Source organism: Drosophila albomicans, unplaced genomic scaffold, assembly GCF_009650485.2.
Source record: "Drosophila albomicans strain 15112-1751.03 unplaced genomic scaffold, ASM965048v2 utg000024l_pilon, whole genome shotgun sequence".
Taxonomy (NCBI): domain Eukaryota; kingdom Metazoa; phylum Arthropoda; class Insecta; order Diptera; family Drosophilidae; genus Drosophila; species Drosophila albomicans.
This window is the reverse complement of record NW_026263471.1, coordinates 1-13,348: the sequence shown is the minus strand read 5'-3', so window position 1 is coordinate 13,348 and position 13,348 is coordinate 1. Positions and strand designations below refer to the sequence as shown.

The 13,348-nt window shown below is 32.9% G+C and overlaps 1 pseudogene; it reads right to left on the bottom strand.

The window, feature by feature from the left end:
* Positions 1-10,876: 10,876 nt before the first annotated feature.
* On the bottom strand, positions 10,877-11,056 carry LOC117577368 (5.8S ribosomal RNA; annotated as a pseudogene).
* Between the last annotated feature and the right edge of the window lie 2,292 nt (positions 11,057-13,348).

Sequence of the window (13,348 nt, the reverse complement as noted above, 5' to 3'; positions counted from 1 at the left end):
CATCCAGCTGTGGGGGCACTGCCTGCAAATCAAACTGCAGGAGCATCCAAAGGCTGCAGAACAAGGCTCTGAGAATGGTCTCGAACGCTCATCCTTACCATGACAACAGCACCATCCACGAGGTACTCAGGGTTCCCTGGGTAGAAGATGAAATTCGAAAAGTGAGCACGAATTACATCAACAGGCTCCATAACCACCCAAACACATTGGCCATCAACATCTTGGACAACAGCCAAACCGTCAGAAGACTTAAAAGAAAACACCCCCTCGACCTGCCCATGGAGGATGATGATTAGCCCTCCAGAACCCTACCAACCATCTCTTGTGAGAATTTAATCGACAAGGCTGCCTCAAAAAATTTAATTATTGTCCGTACCGACAGATTTTAAATAAATAATTATTGACGAAAAAAAAAAAAAAAAAAAAAATGTATAGGTTTTGTGACACGTTTTCTACAATGCTCTTATTTTATTTAGTATTACCATCTAACGTATCTTTTTGTTGCACTAATTTAATAATACAACAGTAAAACTTCATTATTTTTAACTTTTTTAATCATATTGCCTTCTATATGATTATTTTCATATATTATTTATATATGACTTATGCCGGCAAGACTCACTCCATATACATAGTCATATATATTTCACTTGTGAAATTTTTCTCATATGACATGCCTGCTCGACATCACCACCCCTATATAGGTTTTGTGACACGTTTTCTACAACCAGCTCATTTTACTAAGGTATACCACCTAATGTATCTTTATGTTGCACTAATTTAATAATGCAACAGTAAAACTTCATTATTTTTAACTTTTTTAATCATATTGCCTTCTATATGATTATTTTCATATATTATTTATATATGACTTATGCCGGCAAGACTCACTCCATATACATAGTCATATATATTTCACTTGTGAAATTTTTCTCATATGACATGCCTGCTCGACATCACCACCCCTATATAGGTTTTGTGACACGTTTTCTACAACCAGCTCATTTTACTAAGGTATACCACCTAATGTATCTTTATGTTGCACTAATTTAATAATGCAACAGTAAAACTTCATTATTTTTAACTTTTTTAATCATATTGCCCTCTATATGATTATTTTCATATATTATTTATATATGACTTATGCCGGCAAGACTCACTCCATATACATAGTCATATATATTTCACTTGTGAAATTTTTCTCATATGACATGCCTGCTCGACATCACCACCCTATATAGGTTTTGTGACACGTTTTCTACAACCAGCTCATTTTACTAAGGTATACCACCTAATGTATCTTTATGTTGCACTAATTTAATAATGCAACAGTAAAACTTCATTATTTTTAACTTTTTTAATCATATTGCCTTCTATATGATTATTTTCATATATTATTTATATATGACTTATGCCGGCATGACACTCCATATAAATAGTCATATATATTTCACTTGTGAAATTTTTCTCATATGACATGCCTGCCCGACCTCACCACCCCTATATAGGTTTTGTGACACGTTTTCTACAATGCTCTTATTTTATTTAGTATACCATCTAACGTATCTTTTTGTTGCACTAATTTAATAATACAACAGTAAAACTTCATTATTTTTAACTTTTTTAATCATATTGCCTTCTATATGATTATTTTCATATATTATTTATATATGACTTATGCCGGCAAGACTCACTCCATATACATAGTCATATATATTTCACTTGTGAAAATTTTTCTCATATGACATGCCTGCTCGACATCACCACCCCCTATATAGGTTTTGTGACACGTTTTCTACAACCAGCTCATTTTACTAAGGTATACCACCTAATGTATCTTTATGTTGCACTAATTTAATAATGCAACAGTAAAACTTCATTATTTTTTAACTTTTTTAATCATATTGCCTTCTATATGATTATTTTCATATATATTATTTATATATGACTTATGCCGGCATGACACTCCATATAAATAGTCATATATATTTCACTTGTGAAATTTTTTCTCATATGACATGCCTGCCCGACCTCACCACCCCTATATAGGTTTTGTGACACGTTTTCTACAATGCTCTTATTTTATTTAGTATTACCATCTAACGTATCTTTTTGTTGCACTAATTTAATAATACAACAGTAAAACTTCATTATTTTTAACTTTTTTAATCATATTGCCTTCTATATGATTATTTTCATATATTATTTATATATGACTTATGCCGGCAAGACTCACTCCCATATACATAGTCATATATATTTCACTTGTGAAATTTTTCTCATATGACATGCCTGCTCGACATCACCACCCCTATATAGGTTTTGTGACACGTTTTCTACAACCAGCTCATTTTACTAAGGTATACCACCTAATGTATTTTTATGTTGCACTAATTTAATAATGCAACAGTAAAACTTCATTATTTTTAACTTTTTTAATCATATTGCCTTCTATATGATTATTTTCATATATTATTTATATATATGACTTATGCCGGCAAGACACTCCATATACATAGTCATATATATTTCACTTGTGAAATTTTTCTCATATGACATGCCTGCCTCGACATCACCACCCCTATATAGGTTTTGTGACACGTTTTCTACAACCCGCTCATTTTACTAAGTATATACCACCTAATGTATCTTTATGTTGCACTAATTTTAATAATACAACAGTAAAACTTCATTTATTTTTATCAACTTTTTTAATCATATTGCCTTCTATATGATTATTTTCATATATTATGTTATATATGACTTTTTGCCGGTTGAGACTCACTCCATATCATAGTCATAGATATTTCACTTATGAATCATATTTTCTGCATATGACATGCCTGCTCACATTGTGAAAGGTTTTTTCTCACGTCTACAACCAGCTCATTTTACTAAGGTTATACCATCTAATGTATCTTTATGTTGCACTAATTAATAATGCAAACAGTAAAACTTCATTATTTTAAAAACTTTTTTAATCATACAATTTTCTATATGATTATCTTTTCATATATTAATTTTATAATGACTTATGCCGGCATTACACTCCATATACATCACATATATATTTCACTTGTGAAATTTTTCTCATATGACATGCCTAAAAAACCTCACCACCCCTATATAGGTTTTTGTGACACGTTTTCTACAACCTCGCTCATTTTTACTAAGGTTACCACCTAATGTATCTTTATGTGGCACTATTTTATAATACAACAGCAAAAACTTCATTATTTTTATTATCAATAATTTTGTATTAAATACTAGTACAATCGTAAATTGTTTTTAACATTGTTGAAATTTTTTGTCAAAGTTGAACTCATATCTCGGTAGAACCTTATATCATATGGCTGCAGTTCAATAAAAAATTCACCAAGTCCAAAAAAAATTTTTTTCTCAAGTTAATTCAAAATCTTATCTCATTTTATTAAAAAACTGTATAAAATGATATATAAAAAGTTTTTTCTCAATTTTCATATGTTGAAATTTTTTGTCAAAGTTGAACTCATATCTCGGTAGAACCTCATATCATATGGCTGCAGTTCAATAAAAAAATTCACCAAGTCCAAAAAAATTTTTTTCTCAAGTTAAATTAAAAATCTTATCTCATTATATTAATAAACAGTATAAAATGATATTTAAAAAAGTTTTTTCTTCAATTTTCATATGTTGAAATTTTTTGTCAATGTTGAACTCATATTTCGGTAGAACCTCATATCATATGGCTGAAGTTCAATAAAAAATTTACCAATAAAAAATTCACCAAGTCCAAAAAATCTTTTTCTCAAGTTAAATTCAAAATCTTATCTCATTATATTAATAAACTATATAAAATGATATATTAAAAAGGTTTTTCTTCAATTTTCATATGTTGAAATTTTTTGTCAAAGTTGAACTCATATCTCGGTAGAACCTCATATCATATGGCTGCAGTTCAATAAAAAATTCACCAAGTCCAAAAAATTTTTTTCTCAAGTTAAATTCAAAATCGTTATCTCATTATATTAATAAACTGTATAAAATGATATTTAAAAAGTTTTTCTTCAATTTTCATATGTTGAAATTTTTTGTCATAGTTGAACTCATATCTCGGTAGAACCTCATATCATATGGCTGAAATTCAATAAAAAATTCACAAGTCCAAAAAATCTTTTTCTCAAGTTAAATTCAAAATCTTATCTCATTATATTAATAAACTGTATAAAATGATAATTTAAAAAGGTTTTTCTTCAATTTTCATATGTTGAAATTTTTTTGTCAAAGTTGAACTCATCTCTCGGTAGAACCTCATATCATATGGCTGCAGTTCAATAAAAAATTCACCAAGTCAAAAAAATCTTTTTCTCAAGTTTAAATTCAAAATCTTATCTCATTATATTAATAAACTGTATAAAATGATATTTAAAAAGTTTTTTTCTTCAATTTTTCATATGTTGAAATTTTTTGTAAGTTGAACTCATCTCTCGGTAGAACCTCATATCATATGGCTGCAATTCAATAAAAAATTCACCAAGTCCAAAAAAATTTTTTTCTCAAGTTAAATTCAAAATTGTATCTCATTTTATTAATAAACTGTATAAAATGAATTTAAGTTTTTTTTCTTCAATTTTCATATGTTGAAATTTTTTGTCAAAGTTGAACTCATCTCTCGGTAGAACCTCATATCATATGGCTGCAGTTCAATAAAAAATTCACCAAGTCCAAAAAATCTTTTTCTCAAAGTTAAATTCAAAATCTTATCTCATTATATTAATAAACAGTATAAAATGCTATTTTAAAAGTTTTTTTCTTCAATTTTCATATGTTGAAATTTTTTGTCAAAGTTGAACTCATATCTCATGTCTTAATTTCGCCACTAATATGATGGCGTTCTTTTGCTACCAAACACATAATTGTGTATGAAATAAATGCATACTTAAAATACGCAAGTATTCTGTTCATATATAGATACATACATAAATGTATATATATTTTTTTTATATCATGCATATTTTTAATTTTCGCCACTAATATGATGGCGTCCTTCTGCTACCAAATTCATGTAATTGCGTACCAAATAAATGTATATTTAAAATACACAAGTATTTTGTACACATAGATATACCATGCATATTTTATTTTCGCCACTAATATGATGGCGTCCTTCTGCTACCAAATAAATATATATAACTAACGCTTACTAAATAAATGCATATTTAAATATACAAGTATTTTGTACACATAGATATACTATGCATATTCTTAATTTTCGCCACTAATATAATGGCGTTCCTTTTGCTACCAAATAAATATATATAACCAACGCATAATAAATAAATGCATATATAAAAATACGCAAGTATTTTGTACACATAGATATACTATGCATATTCTTGATTTTCGCCACTAATATAATGGCGTTTCCTTTTGCTACCAAATAAATATATATAACCAACGCATAATAAATAAAATGCATATATAAAAATATGCAAGTATTTTGTATACATAGATATACTATGCATATTCTTAATTTTCGCCACTAATATAATGGCGTTCCTTTTGCTACCAAATAAATATATACAACTAACGCATACTAAATAAATGCATATTTAAAATACGCAAGTATTTTGTACACATATTATACCTTTGCATATTCTTAATTTTCGCCACTAATATGATGACGTTCCTTTTGCTACCAAATAAATAAATGCATATATAAAATACGCAAGTATTTTGTACACATAGATATACTATGCATATTCTTAATTTTCGCCACTAATATAATGGCGTTCCTTTTGCTACCAAATAAATATATATAACCAACGCATAATAAATAAATGCATATATAAAATATGCAAGTGTTTTGTATACTTAGATATACTTAGTATGCATATTATTAATTTTCGCCACTAATATAATGGCGTTCCTTTTGCTACCAAATAAATATAAATAACTAACGCATACTAAATAAATGCATATTTAAAATACGCAAGTATTTTGTACACATAGTTATACCTTTGCATATTCTTAATTTTCGCCACTAATATGATGACGTTCCTTTTGCTACCAAATAAATATATATAACCAACGCATTATAAATAAATGCATATATAAAATACGCAAGTGTTTTGTATACTTAGATATACTTAGTATGCATATTATTAATTTTCGCCACTAATATAATGGCGTTCCTTTTGCTACCAAATAAATATATATAACCAACGCATAATAAATAAATGCATATATAAAATATGCAAGTGTTTTGTATACTTAGATATACTTAGTATGCATATTATTAATTTTCGCCACTAATATAATGGGCGTTCCTTTTGCTACCAAATAAATATATATAACTAACGCATACTAAATAAATGCATATTTAAAATACACAAGTATATTTTTGTACACATAGATATATTATTTATTTATATATATATAATATATTTATATATTATATAAATTTTCTTCTTATATTGCGTAATTGTATAACACATAATTAATAATTATGCATACAATTTTGCATATTTATATATATAAATAATATATAATATTTTTTTATATATGCTTAAACATATATATTTTATCGAATCGTCAAGCAAAGGATAAGCTTCAGTGGATCGCAGTATGGCAGCTGCTCAACCACTTACAACACCTTGCCTGTTATAAAAGTCGTTTACAATTGATTCAAGGCTTTGTCATTGTATTAAATAATGTTTTAATATATAACTAGCGCGGCACCAGGTGATCGAAGATCCTCCCAATTTACTATGTTATATGTAACATTGGCATCACATCCATCGTCGTCTATTAAATGAATAATAAACTTTTAATGGTTTAGAAGCCATACAATGCAAATTGCCCCTTATTTATCATTGCAGTCCAGCACGGATACGACCTTAGAGGCGTTCAGGCATAATCCAACGGACGTAGCGTCATACCACTGTTCGCTCGAACAAGTATTGTGCCATTGGTCCGTACCTGCGGTTCCTCTCGTACTACGCAGGAATGCTGTCGCAACAACGTTTTTGTCATTAGTAGGGTAAAACTAACCTGTCTCACGACGGTCTAAACCCAGCTCACGTTCCCTTGCATGGGTGAACAATCCAACGCTTGGTGAATTTTGCTTCACAATGATAGGAAGAGCCGACATCGAAGGATCAAAAAGCGACGTCGCTATGAAACGCTTGGCCGCCACAAGCCAGTTATCCCTATGGTAACTTTTCTGACACCTCTTGTTAAAAACTCTTTAAACCAAAAGGATCGATAGGCCGAGCTTTTGCTGTCCCTGTGTGTACTGAACACCGAGATCAAGTCAGCATTTGCCCTTTTTGCTCTATGTGTGGTTTCTGTCCGCACTGAGCTGGCTTGGGACACCTCCGTTATTATTTGAGAGATGTACCGCCCCAGTCAAACTCCCTACCTGGCAATGTCCTTGAATTGGATCATACCTGAGTAATGGAGTTATACCAAATTTTTAATTTAAGAACACATAAATGCACTCTCTCATTAATGAATTTGTTTGCGATTATATAACAAACTCGTGATACTTTGATCAAGAAGCTTGCATCAAAAACCCAATACCATAAGATATAATAAATATATCCGTATAATGGCTAGGAAATGATTACACGTTCCATTTAATCAAGTAAGTAAGGAAACAATAAGAGTAGTGGTATTTCATTGTCGATACTAAACCGAAATTTAATATCTCCACTTATTCTACACCTCTTATGTCTCCTTACACTGCCAGATTAGAGTCAAGCTCAAAAGGGTCTTCTTTCCCCGCTAATTATTCCAAGCCGTTCCCTTGGCTGTGGTTTCGCTAGATAGTAGATAGGGACAGTAGGAATCTCGTTAATCCATTCATGCGCGTCACTAATTAGATGACGAGGCATTTGGCTACCTTAAGAGAGTCATAGTTACTCCCGCCGTTGACCCGCGCTTACTTGAATTTCTTCCACTTTGACATTCAGAGCACTGGCAGAAATCACATTGTGTCAACACCCGCTAGGGCCATCACAATGCTTTGTTTTAATTAGACAGTCGGATTCCCCAAGTCCGTGCCAGTTCTGAATTGATTGTTAATTGATAATCGTTATAATTTAAAAGAACTAGCTGGTTGCCCAAACTAGTATTCTTAAAAATTTTAGCAAGAAAGTTCCACAATTGGCTACGTAACTAAACTATCCGGGGAACAAGAAACTACCATAAATGATAGAAACTCTATTACCCAGAACGAGCACATAAACCATGTTATTGTTTCCCAATCAAGCCCGACTATCTCAATCTTCAGAGCCAATCCTTATCCCGAAGTTACGGGATCTAATTTGCCGACTTCCCTACCTACATTTATTCTATCGACTAGAGACTCTTCACCTTGGAGACCAGCTGCGGATATTGGTACGCGCCTGTTGAGAAGTTTGCGTGTCCCCACCATAAATTTTCAAGGTCCGAGGAGAAAAATATCGACACAACAGTATATGTCATGCCTCTTCTAGCCCATCTACCATATCTCTCTGCGAAAGACTTCCATGGTAGTACGGCTATAAAAACAGAAAAGAAAAACTCTTCCGATATCTCTCGACGGCTTCTTTATGGTCGTCCTGTTGCCAGGATGGAGCACGAGGCCCATATTTAATAACAAACGGATACTCAACAGGTTACGGAATTGGAACCGTATTTCCCTTTCGTTCAAAATTATTCAAGTTTTTTAATTATGACAAAATATAAATTTTAGTTACTTTTTTTTACTTGAAAATTTTCGGCTTTCGCCTTGAACTTAGGACCGACTAACCGTGATCAACCACTGTTCACACGAAACCCTTCTCCACTTCAGTCCTCCAAGGTCTCATTCGATTATTTGCTACTACCACCAAGATCTGTACCAATGACGGCTCCATGCAGGCTTACGCCAAAACACTTCTAAGCACCACCATTGTACCTTCCTACTCACTAAAGTTTCAAAATTTATATTACAAGTAATATAAATCATCTACTTTAGCGGTAATGTATAGGTATACAACTTAAGCGCCATCCATTTTAAGGGCTAGTTGCTTCGGCAGGTGAGTTGTTACACACTCCTTAGCGGATTTCGACTTCCATGATCACCGTCCTGCTGTTTTAAGCAACCAACGCCTTTCATGGTTTCTGAATGAGTTGTTAATTTGGCAACCGTAACATTACGTTTGGTTCATCCCACAGCGCCAGTTCTGCTTACCAAAAGTGGCCACACTGGGCACATTATATCATAACCTTAAACTTCATATCAAGAAAGTTAAGGTTCTTACCCATTTAAAGTTTGAGAATAGGTTAAGATCGTTTCGACCCTAAGGCCTCTAATCATTCGCTTTACCAGATAAGATTATTTTATACAACAGTTAAATGCACCAGCTATCCTGAGGGAAACTTCGGAAGGAACCAGCTACTAGATGGTTCGATTGGTCTTTCGCCCCTATACTCAATTCTGACAAATCGACATTTGCACGTCAGAACTGTTTCGGTCTTCCATCAGGGTTTCCCCTGACTTCAACCTGATCAAGTATAGTTCACCATCTTTCGGGTCACAGCATATATGCTCAAGGTACGTTCCAGTTAGAGGCATAAATAATATAAATATTATTATACATAACTATATAGAACGCCCCGGGATTGCGTTAATCAACTATAAATAGTTTAAAAAACTAATCCCAATAATAGTCAAGTTAATTACGCTATTAGGTTTATATCCCAATAACTTGCACATATGTTAGACTCCTTGGTCCGTGTTTCAAGACGGGTCCCGAAGGTATACTGACTGATCTTTCGCATTGTTAATCATACAAGTGCTTATAATAAACATAAAAATCAATGATAAATCATGCCATTATATAATTCCGAAAAATTAACGCACTGTACTCATATAATCTATCAGCACTTTATCAAATTTTTGAAATTGTTTTATTTTATGTTAAAATGCAAGCACTCTAATTTAAATAAACTCTTATCAAAATTGTTTGATAAATTCCATACATGCTAATAGATTACAATGTCCTTATATGGAAAAAAATGCACACTATCGTTATAATATTGATTAAATATTACAATTCTAATGATGAATTTTCCATAACGGATATTCAGGTTCATCGGGCTTAACCTCTATTCAGAGTTCTTTTCAACTTTCCCTCACGGTACTTGTTTACTATCGGTCTCATGGTTATATTTAGTTTTAGATGGAGTTTACCACCCACTTAGTGCTGCACTATCAAGCAACACGACTCTTTGGAACACATCATCTAATAATCATTAACGTTATATACGGCCTGGCACCCTCTATGGGTAAATGGCCTCATTTAAGAAGGACTTAAATCGTAATTTCTCATACTAGAATATTGACGTTCCATACACTGCATCTCACATTTGCCATATAGACAAAGTGACTTAGTGCTGAACTGATTCTTTTCCGCTCGCCGCTACTAAGAAAATCCTTGTTTAGCGTTTCTTTTCCTCCCCTAATTAATATGCTTAAATTCAGGGGGTAGTCCCATATGAGTTGAGGTTGTTAATTTACACTTAATAGACAATTCTCTGCTATTTTGAAATAATACTATTTTTTTCTTGAAGGTCCATAATATTCACAAAATTTTTCTTTATACCACTATTCGTTAATAAGAGGCAATTCTAGTTTATAAAAATAATATATTTTATGCTAGACATTCCTCAATATTATTTGAAATGAATAAAGAACATATAATTCTTCAAATTTCTCATGCAACAGAGTTTTAGTATTTTCATTTATTAATTCATATTATGAATATCTTAAGCGAGAAGCTTTTAGATTCACACTTATATTATCCCATAATATACAATGTGCTTAAAATTCCGAAAAATTTTAAACAACTTATTTAGCATAGTCTTACAACCCTCAACCATATGTAGTCCAAGCAGCACTAAAAAATTAATTAAAGTACATTAACAGCATGGACTGCGATATGCGTTCAAAAATGTCGATGTTCATGTGTCCTGCAGTTCACACGATGACGCACAGTTTGCTGCGTTCTTCATCGACCCATGAGCGAGTGATCCACCGCTTAGAGTGATAAATTTTTTTTTATTCATTACGTCAAGAATATTTTTATTGAAAGAAATTAAAAAATACACACCATTTTACTGGCATATATCAATTCCTTCAATAAAATTTTTTTTTTTATACCTAAATAAAATGTTGCGAAATGTCTTAGTTTTACATAAATCGATAATAATAAGATATATGACAAGTATATTTTAGCTAAATTTATTTATTATGATCAACATATGTAAAGCGTTAACCTGCAAACAGGTACAACATTGTTTTTCTTTAGGTGTTGCGAACCAATGTATGCGCACTGGAAATATGCACAATACATTTTGCACGCATGTATTTATGGTACATATACACGCAGTTTTTTATTTTATCCAAAACACATAAAACACTCTTAATACAGTATATAATAATAATAATACATGACAAACGGTTTTTAGCTAATTTAAATTTATATATGTTGCATAATTGTATCTCATATGATTTGAATAAAATATTTATATTTATAGTTACATAATTTATTAATATTGCAATTCCCTAAAAGAGAAAACAAATTTAATTTATAAGTTAGATGCATTAAAACAATAATGATCCTTCCGCAGGTTCACCTACGGAAACCTTGTTACGATTTTACTTCCTCTAAATAATCAAGTTTCGGTCAACTTTTGCGAAACAACCGCAACACACAAGGCGTCACAGTGATCACGTCCGGAGACCTCACTAAATAATTCAATCGGTAGTAGCGACGGCGGTGTGCACAAAGGGCAGGGACGTAATCAATGCGAGTTAATGACATCACACTTACTGGAATTCAAGTTCATGTGAACAGTTTCAGTTCACAATCCCAAGCATGAAAGTGGTTCAGCGGTTTACCCGGACCTCTCGGTCTAGGAAAATAACGTTGATACTTTCATTGTAGCGCGCGTGCAGCCCCAGACATCTAAGGGCATCACAGACCTGTTATTGCTCAATCTCATTATTGCTAGACGCAATTTGTCCATTTAAGAAGCTAGTGTCCTTATAATGGGACAAACCAACAGGTACGGCTCCACTTATATAAACACATTCAAACACAATAAACATTTTACTGCCACCATGAATGAAGGCTATTAAGCTTCAAACACCATAATCCTGAAGATATCTATTTAATATATTTGAGTCTCGTTCGTTATCGGAATTAACCAGACAAATCACTCCACGAACTAAGAACGGCCATGCACCACCCACCCATAGATTCGAGAAGAGAGCTATCAATCTGTCTTACACACTTATGTTCGGACCTGGTAAGTTTTCCCGTGTTGAGTCAAATTAAGCCGCAGGCTCCACTCCTGGTGGTGCCCTTCCGTCAATTCCTTTAAGTTCAGCTTTGCAACCATACTTCCCCCGGAGCCCAAAAGCTTTGGTTTCCCGGGAAGCGACTGAGAGAGCCATAAAAAGTAGCTACACCAATTGCTAGCTGGCATCGTTTATGGTTAGAAACTAGGGCGGTAATCTGATCGCCTTCGAACCTCTAACTTTCGTTCTTGATTAATGAAAACATCTTTGGCAAATGCTTTCGCTTTAGTTAGTCTTACGACGGTCCAAAGAATTTCACCTCTCGCGTCGTAAATACTAATGCCCCAAACTGCTTCTATTAATCATTACCTCTTGATCTGAAAACCAATGGAAAGCAGAACAGAGGTCTATTTCATTATCCCCATGCACAGAAAATTTCAGGCATTTGAAGCCTGCTTTAAGCACTCTAATTGTTCAAAGTAATTGTACCGGCCCACAATAACACTCGATGAAGAGCACTAATGCAGTTTTTAAATAGGAGGAACATATAAAAAAAGTACAAGTACCTAATTACTAAATAAGAACTCCACCGGGTAATACGCTTACATACATAAAGGTATAGTACTAACTACAATTGTAAGTTGCACTACCCGTATGAGCACAAAGTTCAACTACGAACGTTTTAACCGCTAACCAACTTTTAATATACGCTATTGGAGCTGGAATTACCCGCGGCTGCTGGCACCAGACTTGCCCTCCAATAGGTCCTTGTTAAAGATTTAAAGTGTACTCATTCCAATTCAGGGCCTCGGATATGAAGTCCTGTATTGTTATTTTTCGTCACTACATCCCCGAGCTGGGAGTGGGTAATTTACGCGCCTCTGCTTCCTTCGTGTGTAGCTCGTTTCTCGGCTCCCTTCCGGAATCGAACCCTGATTCCCCGTGTACCCGTTGCAACCAATGGTATCCTTAGAATACTATCTCATCAAAGTTGATAGGGCAGGACTTTGAAGAGATCTGTCGTCGGTACGAGAC